The sequence below is a fragment of the Nicotiana tabacum genome, chromosome 16, assembly GCF_000715075.1.
Source record: "Nicotiana tabacum cultivar K326 chromosome 16, ASM71507v2, whole genome shotgun sequence".
NCBI classification, from domain to species: Eukaryota; Viridiplantae; Streptophyta; class Magnoliopsida; order Solanales; family Solanaceae; genus Nicotiana; species Nicotiana tabacum.
The window spans coordinates 126,713,245-126,732,588 of record NC_134095.1 but is presented as its reverse complement, the minus strand read 5'-3'; positions in this window follow the sequence as shown (position 1 = coordinate 126,732,588).

Here is a 19,344-nt window from a genome sequence, read left to right as displayed (position 1 = left end):
TTTGCTGTGCTGGCCCTGGCTTTTTCCAAATCTTCCTGGCATTCCGCAACCTGATCTTTTAACCCTGCTATCAATCTTTTATCTGCCTGGCTTCTTAGCTGGCTATTAGCCTCTTTTTTCATTCTCCGGATCTGAGCTTTGAGGATCTCGCTTTCTCTGATTAACTGGTTCTTTTCTCCCTTGTGGGCAGCAGACTGTAATTGGCACTCAAACTTCATATCCTGGATTTGTTGCTTCAGTTTGCCTGCTTTGACAAGATATTCTTGCTCTTTGGCCAACCAGTCCCACTGTTCTTGTGAAGATTTGGCAAATTCTTGCAGGTGAGGTCTTTTGGTCGGTCTTCCAGGTGATGTCTCCCTTTTGTACCAGGCTTGATACCCGGGCGAAACTTCCCCTTTTGCCCGATTCATTACACAAGTATTTGCTTCTAAGTATTGACATTGGCTCCAAATTTGACGAACCCTTGCTTCAGGAAACTGGCCGTCGGGACTGATCTCGATTACCTGGATGCTCAGATCCTCGTCTTTCGGCACTATCTGATACCTCCCAAGTTGCCTTAAAACCCGATGCGGCGCGTATGGTTGAATGCTCTTAAGTCCCATTAAAAGAAAATGGGGCCTGGCTGCTGGCATGTATATGACTTCGTCGATCGGTAACCATCCTAGCGCCCACTGTATTTGACTGGCGTTGAGGGTTTGGAAATATGAGGTCCATGCTACAACTCCTTCTGGTAGGTAGGTTTCATCAACTCTGGTATAGAACTCCTCTATGCAGGTCTTTCCAGCGGATCCATGGCTCAGAAACTGGGCTCGGTGACATAGGTGTTCGATCATCCACATTTGCAACAACAAATTGCAACCCTCGAAAAAGCTTCCTCCGGCTTTGCAAGAAGTGAGTGCCCGGAATATATCAGATACTATCATGGGCGCCAACGTACTATCACTCTGTGTGAGCAACGTACTGACGACCCCTGCTATCTTTATGTCAATATTCCCATCTTTTCTTGGGAATATTAGTAGTCCTAAGAGAGTTATCATGAAAGCAATTCGTCTATGTTCTTCCCACTTCTGGCGATTACCTTTGCTGCACAACTGGTTTTCTGGCTTGTCGAATCCTCCTATGTGACCATATCTTTGATATATGAAACTCGTGCTGCAAAAACCTTTTGCCAAGTCAGGGTTATGAACTGTTCTGACTATCTTTAAGGAGTCCAGGAACCGGTGTACTGCTACAGCTCTTGGAGCAATCAGATATTTGTGCCTCAAAGGAGTCTCAGTGCTGCCGATATACCCTGCTATTTCTTCTAAAGTTGGGGTAAGTTCGAAATCTGAGAAGCGGAAGACATTGTGCGCAGGATCCCAGTGGGGGACTAGTGCCCTTATGATATCTCCTCGTGGCCTGATATCCAACAAACTCGTGAGGCCTTTCAGATACTTCTTGATTTCGTCATGCCCCTCTTTGCCCAAATCATTCCACCAGAGCCGCAATTGGAGGGGAATTTTATTCATGATTGAAAAGGGTTCATTCGGAATCGTGCTCATTCTGCACATTTATTAACAAGATTTTAACAAACGACACTTATCCTGCTAAAAACAAAAATATATGCGATTTTTTGTGAATTTTGAATTTTCATATATATATATATATATAAAACTTTCTAAAGAAGTCAATAACGGAAAATATTTTGGATTTTTTTTTTTTTTTCGAAAAACTGGGAGCCTGAAAGGACTTTTCTAGACCTTTAACAAGATAAATACTTTTGCCATAAATAAAGATATATACATTTTGAAATAAAGCAAAACTTTTGAATTTTTCATATATATATATATATATATATACATATATTTGTAACAAATAATAAAAGTAAAGACCACACAAGACTTTTTTTTTATTATATAAAAAAAATTTTAAAATAAGATTTTTTTTTATTTTTATGACAAGACAACTCTATATTTCTATTGATATATTTTTTATTATGAAAGGCAGAACAACGACTTTTCAAAATTTTGGCAGAGTTTTGACAGTATTTGTTTTTTTTTTCAACAATAAACAATCAATTCCTAACCGTTATTTCCCTTTTTTTTTCACAATATTCCAAATATTCAAACACCGGTCAGCATGCGGGCATGAGACAAATAAATGCACGGAAAACAGTGGGATGCACCAGAATGGTCTTTTCATATCAGGTTGCTAGTCCTAGACGGACCCAACCCCTGTGTTGAGTCCCCTAAGTCATATGCAACGTGATGCAAATAAGCGTTCCTACTAGGGATCCGGCATGAAGTCACGTTATTCTATGTTCAAAACCTGGGTCGGTGTTCTAGACAGTGTACCCGAGCGGACAACTCGAGTTGAGGAAGGAGCTCCTTTCCGGGAACCAAAAGGCCAGCCGGCTTAGAAACTTTCCGAACCTCTTTTATTTAGGGTATGACACTAACAGAATAAGGAGTCTCAACCAGTGAGCACATCCCCGGAGGTGAGAAGAGAAAGGTTTCGGCACAGTTTATATACAGTTCAAATAATATCAAAGCGGTAACAGCAACATTTAGCACATTAGTCTCAAAAACATGTAATGATCAGATAATAAATAAAGCCAAATAATAACAATTATTCTAAGCTCGACTTCTTAACCCTGAACTATTGGTTCTGGGTTTTATCATCCCCAGCAGAGTCGCCAGAGCTGTCACACCTCCTTTTTACGCACCCGCGAGGGCGCAGGGGAGTTTTTCCAATTAAAGGACAATCGGAACGGGATTAGTTTATTTATTTCAGAGTCGCCACTTGGGAGATTTAGGGTGTCCCAAGTCACCAATTTTAATCCCGAATCGAGGAAAATAATGACTCTATATTACAGTCTGCGTACCAGAAATCCGGATAAGGAATTCTGTTAACCCGGGAGAAGGTGTTAGGCATTCCCGAGTTCCGTGGTTCTAGCACGGTCGCTCAACTGTTATATTCGGCTTATTTATCTGATTTTTAATACAATTATGAACCTATGTGCCAATTTTATCTTTTATCCGCTTTTATCGTTCACCGTTATTTTTATAGGACTTGTAACGTCGTGAAAACATATCTCGAACCACGCTACATCAATGCACCCGTGGTTATTGATATATCTCGACTCGGCTGAGATTTGGATTTGGGTCACATAAATGTGCACCCGAATTAAGAAAAATAAATTATTTAAGACGCGCCTAAAGCAACTAACGTATGGTTGTTTTGGGGAGGGCCGTAACATTCGCTAAATGACCTATCCCGAATTCTAAGTGTTTTAATATATATACAGTTGGAGGGCCCCGTGGCTGTGTACATTTTTCATTTTTTGACGAGGCTCGTCTCGTTCTACTTTTAAAAGGAATTAGCGACGTCATGGATATGCCTCTCGGATCACGTCACAATCAATGTACCCGTGATTAGAAATACATTTCGAATCCGTCGAGATTTGGATTTGGGTCACATAAATGTGCACCCGAGTTTTAAGAAGGCAAGGCTTATTAAAGCGCATCCTAAAGAGACTAACGTATTGTTATTTTAGGAGGGTTGTGAGATTTGCTAAACAACCCGTCCCGGAAACTAAATGCTTCAATAATATACATTTAACAAGGGCCCCGCATCTGCGTGTTTTGTTTATTTTTCGTCGAGGCTCATCTCGTTCTTATTTTTTTTAAAGGATATCCTATAGCAACTACGTTTCTTGTTGTGTTCGTCTCTATCAATCGAGAACAGTAGATAGTCCTAATTAATTATATGCTTGCAAGTTGTTTGTGATGTAATTAGGAAATGCTTCAAAATCAGGACCGAAGTTGCGTGCACAGTCGGCCAAACGAATAATCATGGGCCCAAATCCAGCCCACGCGCGGTTGGCCAGACCTGGGCCACTGCTCGTTCGATGCGGGCCTGTCTAGTCTGTCTTCGACCTGGGCTCGACCCTTGTGAGGTTGAGGCCGTGAACTCGTTCTGGGTTCTATTGGCGTGGTATAAAGGGATCGCCTATTAAAGGGAAAGAAATTAACTAGTAGGGGATAGTTTTCATGCTTGGCCTACATTAAAGAATATACTACACAGTTAAACTAAGTCTAAGATACAACCTATTATATTGGGAATATTTCCACCTAACAACATACATATATAAACTAACATTCAACTAATCCACATTGATATATACTGGGCATACAGGCTACTTTCATTGTCAAAACAGAAATGAAAATCATTATACAGTACATGATGTCTAATGTAACAATTTATGTATAAAAGTCACTCTTCAGGTCTTTTCTTTTGTATTCATGCTCAACTTTCCAATTACATTTGACAGAGTATTAGTCATGTACCTGGTATAGAGAACGAAAAGAAGAAAAGAATGGTCAGTTGGGCAGTATGCCACAAACACAGCAGCAGCAGATACACAGCAACAGCACAGCAACAAACCAAACCAAATGTTTTCCACAAACCTCAAACGACCAACAATATTTCCCAGAACAAAGAGGACCAACAAATAGTCGAGTACCAAACCAATGAACCCAGAAAAGAAGGATGAAACAAACAGCAACAACAGAGTATTCAATGCAGCAACACTACCAATTGAATAACCAGAAACAGCTCAACCAATGCAAACCAAGAACTTGGCCAAGACAGCTTGACCAATATGCACTCTTAAACAACTTTCAGGCAGTGTTTGGTTGCAGTGTTTATTGGAAACTAACTTGTGTTTTTTAGTTTTCTTTGAACTCACTAGACCTCTCTTTAGACTAAAAATTTTACAGCCTTTTGTTTTTTTTTTCTCTGAAAGCTAAAAGTCCAGCCTCAGACCCTTAAACTTCAGCCCCTGTTTTAGTTGTCCAATGGCCTATTTATAGGCCAAATGCACCATTACAGCTGAGCTGCCCTGCCTGCCAATTGGCAGAATGCCCATACCCTTTAAGCCCATCCTAAGCATGCTTGGTGTCAGCTACCTTTATTCCCCACGCCTGGTTTTTTGTTTAATCCAGAATTATGGGCTCATTTGTTTATTCATTTTGAGCCCCCATACCCTTGTGTCTTGTTCCCCATTGGTATTAGTTTAATCCTAAGTTAGTACCCTACTTGTCAGCTCACTTAAACTAATTACTTCTGTTCTTTTTAGCACCCCAGATTACCCCTGTCAACCTTGATTATTACTGCCCCTGCCTATTGCAGCATTAGGGCATTTTTTGCACTGATGAAAGCTCGAGCTCAGGACTGCCTAGACTGAACCCTTTTAGTCATTTTTATAATGCCAACAGACCATTTCAAACATTACTAGGTCATCCAGCCAGTGTCCGAGTTTAATTAGTTATGTGACAATCCTAACTCCTTCGATTCATTAGTTATAGAAAACTAATCGACGACATTTATCGAGTCGACTATACTAATTATAGCAGGTAATAATCGATCGCTCACATAAACAATACGTTTAGGGACCTAAAGGGCATCAGACAATTCTATGTTCAATAACTGGGGACCTATATAAGTTTATTCATTTGACGACCAATCTAATCGAACAGGTTCATCACAGAGTACATTCAGAATACAAATAGAAGACAAACGACCAAATAAAAGGTCTTTAACAGAGATGAAAGAAATCTGGATGAAAAATAACAAAATAACAAACAAACACAAAGAGATATGCTGACAACTTATTTGGAAATAAAACAAAAGAACGGAAAACTTACCAGAACGTTTAAACCAAACAGACCCAAATCAAACTCGACTTCGAACTTTTGAGGCCGAACAAACTTTAGTCAGGGTGTTCTCACATGAGAACACCTTGACTAAGGTCTATTAGACCTCAAACCTATGTCAAAACTGGCCGGGTTCCCCAGGTGCATGTGTTTCCAGTTCTGGATTTCCAGATCTGGATTTTTAGGAGTTGTGGGTAGATTCGGACCAAACCAAGTTTGGTTTGGTCACTAGGAAGGTCAGGGGGTGTCTGGTATGAAGATGGGGTGGTTTGGTGTAGATCGAGTTTTGTCTCGAATCTTCAAATCCAGATTCGAGACGATAGGAGATGATTCGAGGTTCGTGGTTAGTGGATTCGTGTTCAGGGGAGTGAGGGGGTCTTAGGGTGTTCAGGGGGTGGTCACCGGCGTTCGTGCCGCCGGCTTTAATGGCGAAGGAGACTAGGGCGGCTGCTAGGGTTTGGGGGTTTCAGGGTTCAGGGAAGGAGACGAGTGAGGGGTGGGGTTCGGATAGGGGGCGTGGGGTGTAAGGGAAGGTTTATATATGGTGAGGTTGATCGGATCTGAGCCGTTAGATCAGATGATCTCAACGGCTTAGATCTGATGTTGAGAAATGGGACGGGGTCGTTTTGTAGTTAAACGGGGTCGTTTGGTTTAAGTGGGGGATTGGATCGGATTGGTTATTGGGTCGGGTTTGAACACGGGTTGCTGAGAATGATCCTGGACCGTTGGATTGGATTGATTGGAACGGCTGAGATGGATTGGCCTGAAACGGTGTCGTTTCATGAGGTGTCTGGGCAAGCCTGGTCTGGACCGGGTCAGATCGTTGGTTTGGGTCCTTTTTTTTGTTTTATTTTTGGGCCCAAATTGATTTCAACTTTCTTTTGTTTTCCAATTTAAAGAAAAATAATAAAAATAAAAAAATAAAAATAACTAATAAAACAAACGAAATTAAAACAAATAACAATATGGCGTTTCAACATAATTATCATACCAAGTAAGTTAAATCACAACCTAAAACGGACGATGCACATATATTTATTTTTTTTTTTTTTTTTTTGAATTTTCTTTTAACGCCACATATATTTTTTGTATTTTTGTTTGATAATGACTAGATGCAAAATGGACAGACTCACAAACGACTAACAACACATGTCACGGAAAGATCGAAAAATTGTACAGCGAAGCCTTTTGCCACTATTTTTATTTTCTTTTGGAGCGATTGTCCGTGAAGCAAAAATCACGTGCTTACACTAATTTTAGAACCTATGTGCATTTGCCTCTTTTAATTAAGAAATTATCTTAAAATAGGTTACGCGTACGTGTACCCGTTTGTTTGGCGCGTCGAAAATCATGTCACACGAATGTGTCCACAATTAATAATGCTTTATTATTATTAAGAAAGTTTGGTCGAATTTGCGCGAACGCATACTCCGATTTTGTTTTTAGAATCGTAATTATGTCACGCGAACGTGTACACAATCACAATGGTACATTTCACGCACCTAAAACAAACTACGAATATTCATTTTTTATATCTAAATTAGAATATTTGTGAGGGCCATGGGTGATCTAATTATGGATGGCACACCTTGATCCATTTTTAAGAGTTACATTTAATTAGGCCTATGGGATATTTCTACTTACAAATGATTTAAAAAAAGTAAGGTATAGCTATTAGCAGGAAGGTTTGGGTACATGCTGAGCCTTTGATTTTTTAAAGCCAATTGGTTTGAGCTTATAACCAAAGAAATTAATAAAAAAAGAAAAAAGAAACAGGGTTCAAAACGAACCCCAGAAATGTGGCCAGGCATACGGCTACCCATTTCCAAATGTGCCACAGATCCAGGCCCAATATTACTCAGGGCAGGCTGCGTTTCTTTTGAAGCCCACGGTAATTCACATGCTAAGGATTTAATGAAGCCCATTAACATACAATGAGATGATATGCCAACCCAACAAATCAAGATACTCAAAATAGCCATGCTATACACACTTTAACCCAATTGTTCTACTATTACTGCCAGCCATATACATCTGAAAATTTTGTAACTATCACTTATGCTGAATTCACACATACAATTGTTCTAGTAATACTGAAACTCCAAACAGTTTAAATTGGACATATACAATGGTAATTGTCAAACAAATAGCTTTTTGCTCAAATTATGGCTCTTAAACGAATTCAGATGCTCAAGATCTGTAACTAAACCAGCTAAATTATGATATAAATTAATCCTGAACTGAAAATCAGCACTGACCTAAACAAAGCAAATAGAAGATGCTCATCATCTGACCTAGATCCATACTACAGAAAGTTTAAGCACTATATACTTCAACCAAAGGATTTTTTAGCCAAATCACAAACCAACATAATAAGCTAAAGTCCTAATCCAACCTTGAAAATAAGATATAACATCAATAACGTGAATGAACAAAGGAACACATAAAGTAAAGGTAACTTAATACAGAAACTAGACAAACTTTAAAGAACACATGAATAACATTCAGCAAGCTAACATTTATCCTTAAATCTCCACACTTGACTACATGTTTCAGATTTGCACTTCACATATCATTCAAAGTCCAAGGAATACCTGTATGTCAAAATATAGCAAAAGAGAGTGAGGATTTCAGCAATGGCAAAGTAGGAGCCAAGTAACAAATCAAACAGCAGGATTCAACCCCTTTAAAACCCTCTTTTAACCTAGCAAACCAGAGATTTCGTGAGAAAACCTTTTAAGTACTCCAAAAAGAAAATCCAGGAAAACGCAGTTCAAGGCAGACTAATGAAAGGAATGCAGAGAATTTAGGGTATTTTTTAGAGTGCCAATGTCTAATATTTGTGAAGGAAAAGGGTCTATATATAGCCCTTAAGAGTGCCATGTGTTGAAAAGAATAATGGAATTATTCCTTCAGCCACAAGGCATCTTTTTTTAACCAACTTGGATAGCTGGTTGTCCCTCATTGGCTTATTCATTTTGTGCAAACCAAATGAGGCCAACTGCCCCTATTCTAGAGCCTTCCAAATATAGAAATTATTTGAAAGTCCTTGTTTCATTTCCCAACTTAACCCCTAAGTTTCAATTGTTCAAATTAACTCCTAGAAGTTCTAATGATTTGCAAACCAAGGAAAACAAAACAAAAGTCCATCAAAGATCAGAATGCAAATTAAAAGGGAAATAGAATAAAAAATGATGCAATTTAAACTAAGACTAACCTAATCACTAAGTAAAAGTATTTTATCTAATTAACTTAAACAAAGCTAGACTTAAACGACTAAAGCATCTATACAATAATCAAACCAACATTCATTTAGTTACAGAATACGAGAGCGGAATTGTTAAACAAGACAGAATAATCGATTCACCAAAACCCTAATTAAGCATAAACCTATGCAAAATTAACTTTAGATGAACAAATCTCAACATGTTTGATTAATCAGAAGGAACGAGCAGACACAATCAAAGAAAAGAAAACCTAGAGTTATGTTGACCCTAGACAACTGGCTAAAGAAAAAAAACAGATATAGGAGATAAACAAACAAAAGAAAGAAGAAAAGAGATTACCAAGACTTCACTTCGAGTTTAGAATCCATCAGAACTTCGGACAAATTTCAAACGGGATAAAAACGAACTTGAACAACCATTAGTCGACTGTTCCCAACCAGAAACAAACGACTAATGGACGTTTTAGGTTCAAATAGCCCAGAAGTTGACTGAAAGTTGACAAAGAGAAAATTAGGGTTTAGTACTCAGATCCGAAATTGGAGCGGTTTGAGAATGATTCAAAGGAATTGGTTTAGGGTTTGGTTCTTTAGCCGATAGAGATGGAATGGGGAGGGTCGAATAGGCATGGGGGCGTTTGAACAGTTTTATATGATAAGGATGGTCAGTTCCCATCCGTTCGATCAAAAGAGATCAACGAATGGGATTTGCTTGGCCAGGGAACGACGTCGTTTGGCAAAGAGGAAGGGCTGGACCGGGCAAGGGCTGGGCCAGGCGGATTGGGTGACTATAAGGGTTAAATGGGCCAACAAATATGGCCTTGGCACAATTCAAAATCAACAAAGCTTCTTCTTCTTTTTTTCTTTTCTTTCTTTTATTAATAAAAAAATCCTAAATTAACTCATAAGTTAATTAAGTTGTAAAATTAAACTAATTGTATAATTATAATAATTATAAAGATTACTTGATCCTGAATTAAAAGAGGAAAAAATCACTAATCTAAAATTAGAAAGCTAAAAATTGGACAAGTGAACCAATTTTTGTGATTTTCATTTTTAATAAAGCAACTAATTAATTATTTAATCCTAAAATATGAACACAAAATCTAAATGTAATGCAAGGTACTTTTGGTATTTTTAGTGATTTTAATAAAAGTAAACATGCACAGAAGCAAACAATTAATAAAAATTCCTACAAAATCCTATAAAATTGCAAACAATTGGGAGAAATTTATTTCTTTAATTTGTAGGAGTATTTCATATAGGGAAAAAATCACGTGCTCACAAGAATTACTGAGGAGGAGGAATGGAGTGGTGAAGAAGAGAGTAAATCTGATGATGAACAAGACAAGCTGGCCAAGTTTGGAAAAAGAAATATCTTGAAGGGTAGACTTCTAAAGTATTTGGTGGAAGCATGGATGGTTCGATTGGTTGATGCTCTAGCTACTGGAAGGACATGGTTCTTCAGTTGGATGGTAGGCTGGCCAGGAATGAGATCATTGAATTCATGGCAAATGCAGAGGTCAAGGATGCCAGAGTTACCAGCCAGGTGAAAGGAGTTCAAGTGACCTTTGATGCAAAGAAGCTGGGTGAGATCCTTGACATCCCTTCTGAAGGGTATGATGACTACACAAGGCAAAGATGGCCATGTCTGGACTCTCTTCCTACTACCCTTGCAATCACTAGGAGATTATGTGATGTTGCATAAGTGAATGAGGCTAAGGCTATGCAGAAGAGTGAAATGAAGCCATGCCACAAAGTCTTGTTTGAATTTGTCAACAAGTGTTTGCTTCCTAGACAGGAAAGAAGACACACTGCTAACTACATGGATTTAGTTCTGATGGAGTGTCTTGAAAGTGGAAGGCAGATCTACTGGCATGCGTTTATTATCAAGCTACTGGACAGGGTTATCAATGGCTCCAAGGCCCATGCCACTCCTTATGGGTTTATTCTGACTATTGTTCTTGATCGCTGCAAGATGCCACTAAAGAAGTGGGAAATGGCCACAAGCAAAGATCATTTTGGAATTAACACTTTGATTGCTTGTGATTATGAGATCACTGCCATTCCCAATGAACCTGGTTCATCTGGGAAGACACATATAAACAACAAAGTCAAAGCCCTAAGTGCAGGAGAGTGGAGCAAAATATGCTGAGATAGCTTGGCTGAAGGCTCGTTTAGCAGAGGTTGAATCTGAGAGAGATGCTCTCAGAACTGAGCTCACAAAGGAAAAAGAGAAGAATGATAGCATTCTTCAAGACATGCTGCACCTTCTCCAAGCCAAACCCCAACCCTCTAGTTCTTCCAAGCCTTAAGATCTCTTAGCCTTCAGTTCTTGAACCTGTCTAGACCTTTTAGTGACCCAGATTCGGGATTTTTTTTGCTTTGCTCATGTTTTGACTATTTTTGTTTCTTTTTGTGGATTGTGGTAGACTCATATTTGCTATCAATGAAGTTTGTTGTGTTTGCACTTAATTAATTGTTTATTTTTCCTTGATAGTTTAAATATGCTTGGTTGATTACTAATGATTAATCCATGATTGCACTTGCAGTTACCCCAGTGGCCATGAGTAATTGTTTAAATTCTAGGAAATTACACTATGTTTATGCAACTTTTCGATGATGCCAAAAGGGGGAAGATATTGTGCTTTACATTCTGAATAAGTGATGTTTATAACCTAATAAACCTGGTCCTTGATGATAAGTAAAATTTCTCTAACTTTGCATTGATGTTTGAGCTGAGTTTTGACAAGGCCTAAGTGAGTGAAAAGCACAGAGTTTGTCATCATCAAAAAGGGAAAATTTGTTGGCTCAAGTAAAGGAGAGTTTTGAAGATTGACAAATGAACTCAGACATGGACCGGGTCCATCCTAGTGAACCACAGATATGGTCGACTCAGGCATGTGAGTTGCACGTGAAGGAGATAAACCTCACTTACTATAAATGATATGTCCTGATCGAAAAGGTTGCATATGGGATACGGAGAAAGACTCCTTACACAAAGAGAACACGACTTAAGAGATAGATAGAGCTAGAGGATGAGATCAACTAGAACTCTTCCACCAAGGAAGAGTAGCATCTGTATTCTAGTCAATCTCTTTTTACTAACTCCATAAATATCAGTGAATCATATGTGTGATTCAAGCGTTCAATCCTGAAGTTACTTGAACCAGATAGAAGAACCAGTTCCAAGTGTCTGTCTTTTATTCTAGTTTAATTGTAGTAGGTGATTTAATATTATACCTTTCAGCATTATCTAGAAGCAATTGTATTAGGTACTTAGAGTTTTCAAGTTAGAGTTAACTTGAAGTTGTCGCAATAGTTGCGGTTGTGTGCTACAACGGGATTGGAGTTAATCCTAGGTTTACAAAAGATTTTTTTGTAAATGCAGTTTTTGGCTCAGTGATTTTAGTGGAGAGTTTGGGAAAATCTTACTAGAAGGTAGGTCGTGGTTTTTTCACCTTTTGATCCAGGTGTTTTCCATGTTAAATCTTTGTGTTCTTTAATTTCTGTATTTATTATTCTGCAACAGTAGTAGTTGGAACAGATCGAAAAACTAGGTCCTTCTATAATCAGGTTAAACGAAAAATTGGGTACCACATAAATCACCCCCATATTATGTGGTATTGGAGTATAAAACATCACATCAAATTCACTGAGGCTTGCCAAACAGTTGAAAAATTTGAAAGGTTTCATGTCTGCTTGGTTTATAGTATCAAACCCCACACTCAATGGACAGTGATTAGAGAAGCCTGGATTCATAATGACTCCCTCAATGTAAGGCCACTTCTGTATCCATTCTGCATTTGCTAAGATTCTGTCAATTTTACTATGGACATGGTTATTAGACCATGTATATTGCCTTCCCATAATTTTTAATTCATCGAGTCTTGTATCAATTAAGAAGCTCTTAAAATCCCTTACCTCTATCTCTTGAACAGGGTTGCCATTAATCGTATCCTCACTAGCTAGAATAGTATTAAAGTCACCCATTATTAGGCTAGGGCTGTTGGTTCCATGCATAGTCTCCTTTAAGTCCTCATATAAGCTTTTCCTATCTTGAATAGTGTGTTTACCATAGACTGCACAGTAGTTAAAATTGGTTCTGTGCTGAATCATAGTGATCTTTCCCATTATAAATTGTTCATGAGTTCTGATCACTGAGTAATCCACCTGAGCTGGATCCCATACTACCCATATTCTACCTCCTAGAGCTTCATCATAGTTATCAACCCATTTACAGTTTCTAAATATCTTCTTCAGTATTGAATCTGCATTGCTTTTCTTTACTCTATGCTCTATAATGGCCACAAGTACCACTTTATTTTCTCTGCAAATTTTTTTAGTTCTTTTTGCTTATATACTTTATTCATCCCCCTAACATTCCATGCTATAATGTTCATCATGATATGGTTATTCGTTGTGGTATTACTTCCCCCTGTACTTTAGATAGTTGTACTATCTTATGTGTTGTATCAACTAGTTCTTTGAAAGCATTGCCAATGTCCACTTCATTCTCCTTTGTGGTTCCTATATTCTTCTTGGTTGCAGATTTTCCTCAAGCAAGTTTCCATTGTATTTCAATACCCTGTTGGTTTAACTGTTCATTTCCTGCTAACTCCAGTTGATCAAGGAACTTGCCTTGAGCATCTATTTTGTCTACAATAGGATGTAGTGCTCTCACTACTCTCTATTCCTACTTCTGCTTTATTTCCATGCCTTTTTGTAGCCCTCTTTCCTGCCTCTGCTTCTTTTGATCCCTACACGAATGGCCTAATCAGCAGCAGGATTGGCAATACTGTTGTTTCCAATCAAATTGAACCATCTGTTCAATCACCTTGCCTCTAGGATAATACAGTTTGATTTTCTCTAGCAGTGGCCTTGTGACATCCATTCCAACCAGGACCCTTGCATAGGAGAATCTCTCAGCCACTATAGTACAAGCATCAGCATACAATGGCTTTCCCAAACCACTCTCAATTTTGCTTAGGGCCTATTTGCTCCAGTAGTTGAGTGGAAGCTTGTAACGACCCAACCAATCATTTTGAGCATTTGCACTTCGCTCGGTAGTTTATCGGCATGATTAGCTCCGTATGATATATTATGACTTATATGAATTGTCGGTTTTAGTTTTCAGGTTATTCGAAATCGGTTTGGAAGAATGAATTTCATTGTTGAAGTTTTAAGTTGAGAGAGTTGACCAAGTTTAACTTTTTGTGAATTTGACCCCAAAATGGAGTTTTGATGGTTTCGGTAGGTTCGGATGGTGATATTGGACTGGGGCGTATTCTCGGATTCGCATTTGGATGTTTCTAGAAGGTTTTGACACAATTTGGCAAAAATTAGAAATTTAAAAGTTTGGGAAGTTCAAAAGTTTGACCGAGAGTTGAATTTGTGGATATTGGGTTCGGATTGTGCTTTCGGGAGTTGTTATAGCTTCATTATGTCATTTGGGACTTGTGTGAAAAATTTGGGCTAATTCCGGGTTGATTTGCTATGTTTCAGCATCAGTTGTGGAGGTTGAAAAGTTCAAAGTTCATTAAGCTCGATTTGAGGTGCGATTCATCGTTTCGATGTTGTTATGAATGATTTGAGCCCCCGAGTAGGTATGTATTATGTTATGGGACTTATTGGCATGTTCGAACGGGGTCCCGAGGGGCTCGGGCATGTTTCGGATTGATTTTGGACTATTTTTCCTTCATTTTTCATTGCTGGTTCTACAGAGCTCAGGGTATCTGGTTTTCTTAATTGCTATCGCAGAGCAAGGATCGCGACCACGTAAGGTTGTCTGATGGCAAGGGTCAAGTTGTTCTACGCATTCATAGGTTCTCAGACACGTTCGCGTAGGTTGATGCTAAGTGAGCATCGCGTTCGCGCCAGTGTGCACGGGTTCACGTAGTAGTTTGGACTGAGCTGGGTAGTGATTGATTATTCTTTGCATTTGCATTGACCTTGTCGCGATCGCATACTACAGATTTATGTGTTTATCGCGTTCACATTCTTTGTTTCGCGAACACGTAGGGTACTTTGGGGAGGCTGCTGAGTTTGTTCTTTGCGGTAGCGGAGCCTCGTTCGTGATCGTATTGTGTATTTTTGGGGAAGTTCTCTTCCTTCTTTGCGATCGCGAGGTTAATTTCGCGATCGTGGTGCATTAATCTGCCCAGTGATTATAAAGTACTTCATTTCGGGGATTTCGGCCATTTTCACATTTTTGGAGCTAGGGAGCTCAGATTGACGCGATTCTTGAAGCAAATTTCACCATATGAATTGGGATAAGTGTTCTCTACTCGATTTTGATTATATTCCATGAATCTATCTTTGATTTTAGCTCTTGGTTGATGAATTTTAAATAGGAAATTGGGGGTTTTGGCCTAAAGTTTCATAATATGAATTTTTGAGTTTTGAACATCGGTTTGGAGTCGGAATTGAGTGAAACTAGTATGGTTGGACTCGTAATTGAATGGGTTGTCGGATTTTGTAAGTTTTGTCAGGTTCTGAGGTGCGGTCCTGGGTGTGATTTTTGGCCGGTTTTGGGTTTTGATTAAGGATTTGTTCTTTATCATTTGGAATTGTTTCCTTGGGCTTTATTTTATGTATTTGAGTTGCTTTTGGCTAGTTTTGAGCCGTTCGGAAGTCGCTACACGTGTGATGGCATTATTGGAGCATCGCTTGGCTTGCTCGATATCAGAATTAGCTTGTTTGAGGTAAGTAACTCTTCTTAACTTAGTGCTGAGGGTATACAACCCTGAATTACGTGTTGTGTGATTGGTATCGAGGTGACGCGCATGCTAGGTGACAGGCGTGTGGGCGTGTACCCTATGAATCATGACTTTGTTGTTTCCATGGCAATGTATAGTGGTTCTATTTTGTTGATATTTGTATTTTCACCATGTGATAAAGTAACTGAGCTGTCAACCAAGCTAGATATCATGTTTAGGCTTTATGCCGATACGGTTAGGACCTATAGTGGTCATTTCTTGCTATCATTTTATTGATTTCATTGATATTTCGTACTTAGTCATATTCATGCATTCATATCATATCTCAGTCTCTGTTGTTATTTATTGATACATCATATCATTATTGTGGGCTAGTTCATGTCATTGTGAGCCCGAGAGACTGGAGAGATTGATGACTGAGTGAGGCGAAGAAACTGATTATGAGTGACAGTTATGGGATCGGACTGCACGCAATAGCGAATATACTGATTTTATGATAGCGCTTGAGCTGTAGGAGCCTCTACGGAGTCTGTATACATGATAAGTAGAGATTTTAACGAGTTTCATGCTCCTTCTTGCCTATGCTTTGATTATAAATTGTTACAAAATAGTCCCAAAAGGCTCATAAGTTGTGCTTGATTTCAGGTTTGATCGACAAAGTGACGAAATGTCAAAGATCGAATCAAAAGGAGTGAAACCTGTTCAAGTATCAAAGACAATGTAAATTGAGGGCAAACAAGCCTAGTGCAGACCGCACAAAGTCGAATGCAGCCACACTAGGTGATTCAGAGAGATGGTAAAACCAGGCTTCAGGCAACGCGGCCACAGTACACATTGTGCGATCCACGGTGAAGGTTCCGTGGCTGCACTACCTTTTTGTGCAGTCCGCAGAAGAGAGATTCAGAGATATGGAAAATGCCAAAGTTCAAGCCATGCGGTCCGCGGTCATAATTGTGCAGACCGCGCCAGCTGCCTCCGCGACCGTGGTCCGCGGAGCCCAAGTTCAGAGAGCCCAGAATTGAAGTCCAAGAGCCTAGTGCGGCCGCGGTCCATTTTATACAGCCCGCACTGACCCTGCAGGGGTATTTTTATCCAGTTTTTCCAGCCTAGTATAAATAGAACATTTTACCATTTTTTAGGTAATCTGATATATGTAGAACTGAGCTGCGCTCGTGGGATCCCATCTATAGCCATTTTTCGCATCTTAGCTTCAAATTAATGATAGATTTTTGTATTTTAATTTAGCATTTAATTAATATGCCTTGTTCTTCATCTACTTCTCTATTTTCTCCTTCAAGCATGAGTAGCTAAACCCATTAGCTAGGGTTGTGGATCAACCCTAGTGTGGGTAACTGATGGGTGTTTCCATCTATTGTTAGATTGACTATGGGTGTTTGTTAATTGGGTCAATTTTATGGTCTAATCTATGAATTGGTGGTTGCAAATACTGGTTTGTGCTAAGTTGACTTGGCTCTTCTTGAGAAAGAGAGCCTAAGTCTTCAAAAATTGACCAAACAAGGAATTGGGATGGACTCAACAGAATTGATAGTCCCAATTAAAGGGTTAAACCTTGAGAGAGTAATTACCCAACTTGAACCCTAGTTGCTTGAGCTAATTTGCCTACCCATTTGGTCTCGAGAGAGTCAATTGGGCAAAATCACTCTCTCTACCGAGAGGTGTGAGAGTGGGTAAAATTGTGCAACCGTTATAGCATAAGCCCCAATTATGTCAATCGAACCTTAGTAACATATACTCGTCAATTAGCCTCCTAGGTAATGTCACGACCCTAATGCCCTTCTTCCCATTAGATACAGCTTAGCAATTATCTCGTAGCATAATCTAGTTTCAATTAATAGTTTGATAATAATAGTTTATAATCAAAAACCCAAAAATGTATGGAAGTGACATTTGGAACAATTACACAACTCTAGTCTAGATAGATACTCGACTCCATTCCTAGCTCCCTGTGGAAATCGATCCCGACCCTCATATCGGGTAAAAGCTATTGCGACCCTCTCTTCCTACTTTTTAGTAGTGTGGAGTTGGCGGCGATCACTTTTTGGCACCATTGCTGGGGAGCTAACGGTTTTGGCAATTTATTTAGTTAGTCTAGTGCATTGTTCTTCTTTCCTTATTTGTTACTTACTTGTTTGTGTCCTTACTCAGATACCAACATGGATTTAAAAAACGCTAATGACCCTCTTAGAAACGTGATAGCGGGGGAGAAGGTAGATGATCTTGAGCAAGATGAGGTGCCTCTTGCACCTCAAGGTCAACGGAGAGGCCAGAATGCCAATGCTAATCCAAATGACAATATTCCAGACCCTTCCCCGGTTCCTCCAAGAGTGGCTCCTAGAGTATTACCGAACCAGGGCTACGCAAGCGCTATTGTCCCACCCTGAATCCGGGTGGGCAACTTTCAGATAACCAATGTGATGTTGACCTTACTTGAGTAGCGTGGGTACTTCACGGGCGCTGCAAATCAAAATGCCTACAAACATCTCAAGGGGTTCGTAGATACATGCTGGGGGAGCAAACACACGAATGTGTCCAAGGATTCGTTGAGATTGAGACTTTTCCCGTTGTCACTTCGGGGAAAGGCATTGGATTGGCTCGAGAGACTCCCCAACCATTCCATCACAACTTGGGATGAGTTGGCGGATAAGTTTATTGCCAAATTCTTCTCTCCTAGTCATATGGCGGCACTTCGAGATGAAATATTAGCCTTCAAGCAAGATCCAACAGAACCTTTGCATGAGATTTGGGAGCGGTATAGAACGATGGTGAAGGAATCCCCAAATAATGATATGACCAAGTCCATGATCCAACAAACCTTCTACCGGGGCATAAATACTACAAATCAATGCATTGTTAACCAATTGGCCAGGGGCAATTTTATGAAGCTTTCTTATGAGGAGGCATGTGATGTACTTGATGAAATGGCGGACACTTCTTCAGCATGGCAGAGTAGAGCAAATGTGCCTCAAGGTGAACCTCCGGTTATCCATTTGCATAAAGAATTACATGATCATGGGCAAGCGATAGCTGAGCTTACAACTACTATGAACCAATTGACTAAGGCACAGTTGCAACAAGTTCAGAATCCTTGCCAAGTGAATGCCATGGAGGGTGTTAGTATGCTTGTCAACAAGAGAAGGCAAAGGAGGCAGCAAAATCAAGGAAATTCTGAGCAATTTGTTGATGAATATGATGGGTGTCAAAATAATGGTTATGATGACCAAAGTGAGGAGGTACAATATGCCAACAACTATCAAGGCAATAGAGGCAACTCTTCAAACTAACAATGGCGGCCCCAAGGAAATTGGGGCAATCAACAACATGGTGGTGGTAATTGGAACAACAACAACCAAAACAACAATTGGGTAATCAAAACAACAACCAAGGCAATTGGAATGGAAATAACAACAATTGGGGCAACAATAACAATCAAGGCGGGTGGAACAACAATGGAAACCAAGGAAACCGGGGGCAAGGCTTTCAAAGGCCCCCAATGTACCAACAACCAAACAATACACCTCTTTTCCTTCTCAAGGTCCTAGTTCTTCTAGTAATGATATGAGCAGAATTGAAATAATGTTCGAGTAGATGATGAAGAAGAATGCGGATTCCGATGCACATTTGGCTTCTCACAACACCTCTATCCGAAACTTGGAGGTGCAATTAGGCCAAATCTCTCAGTCATTGA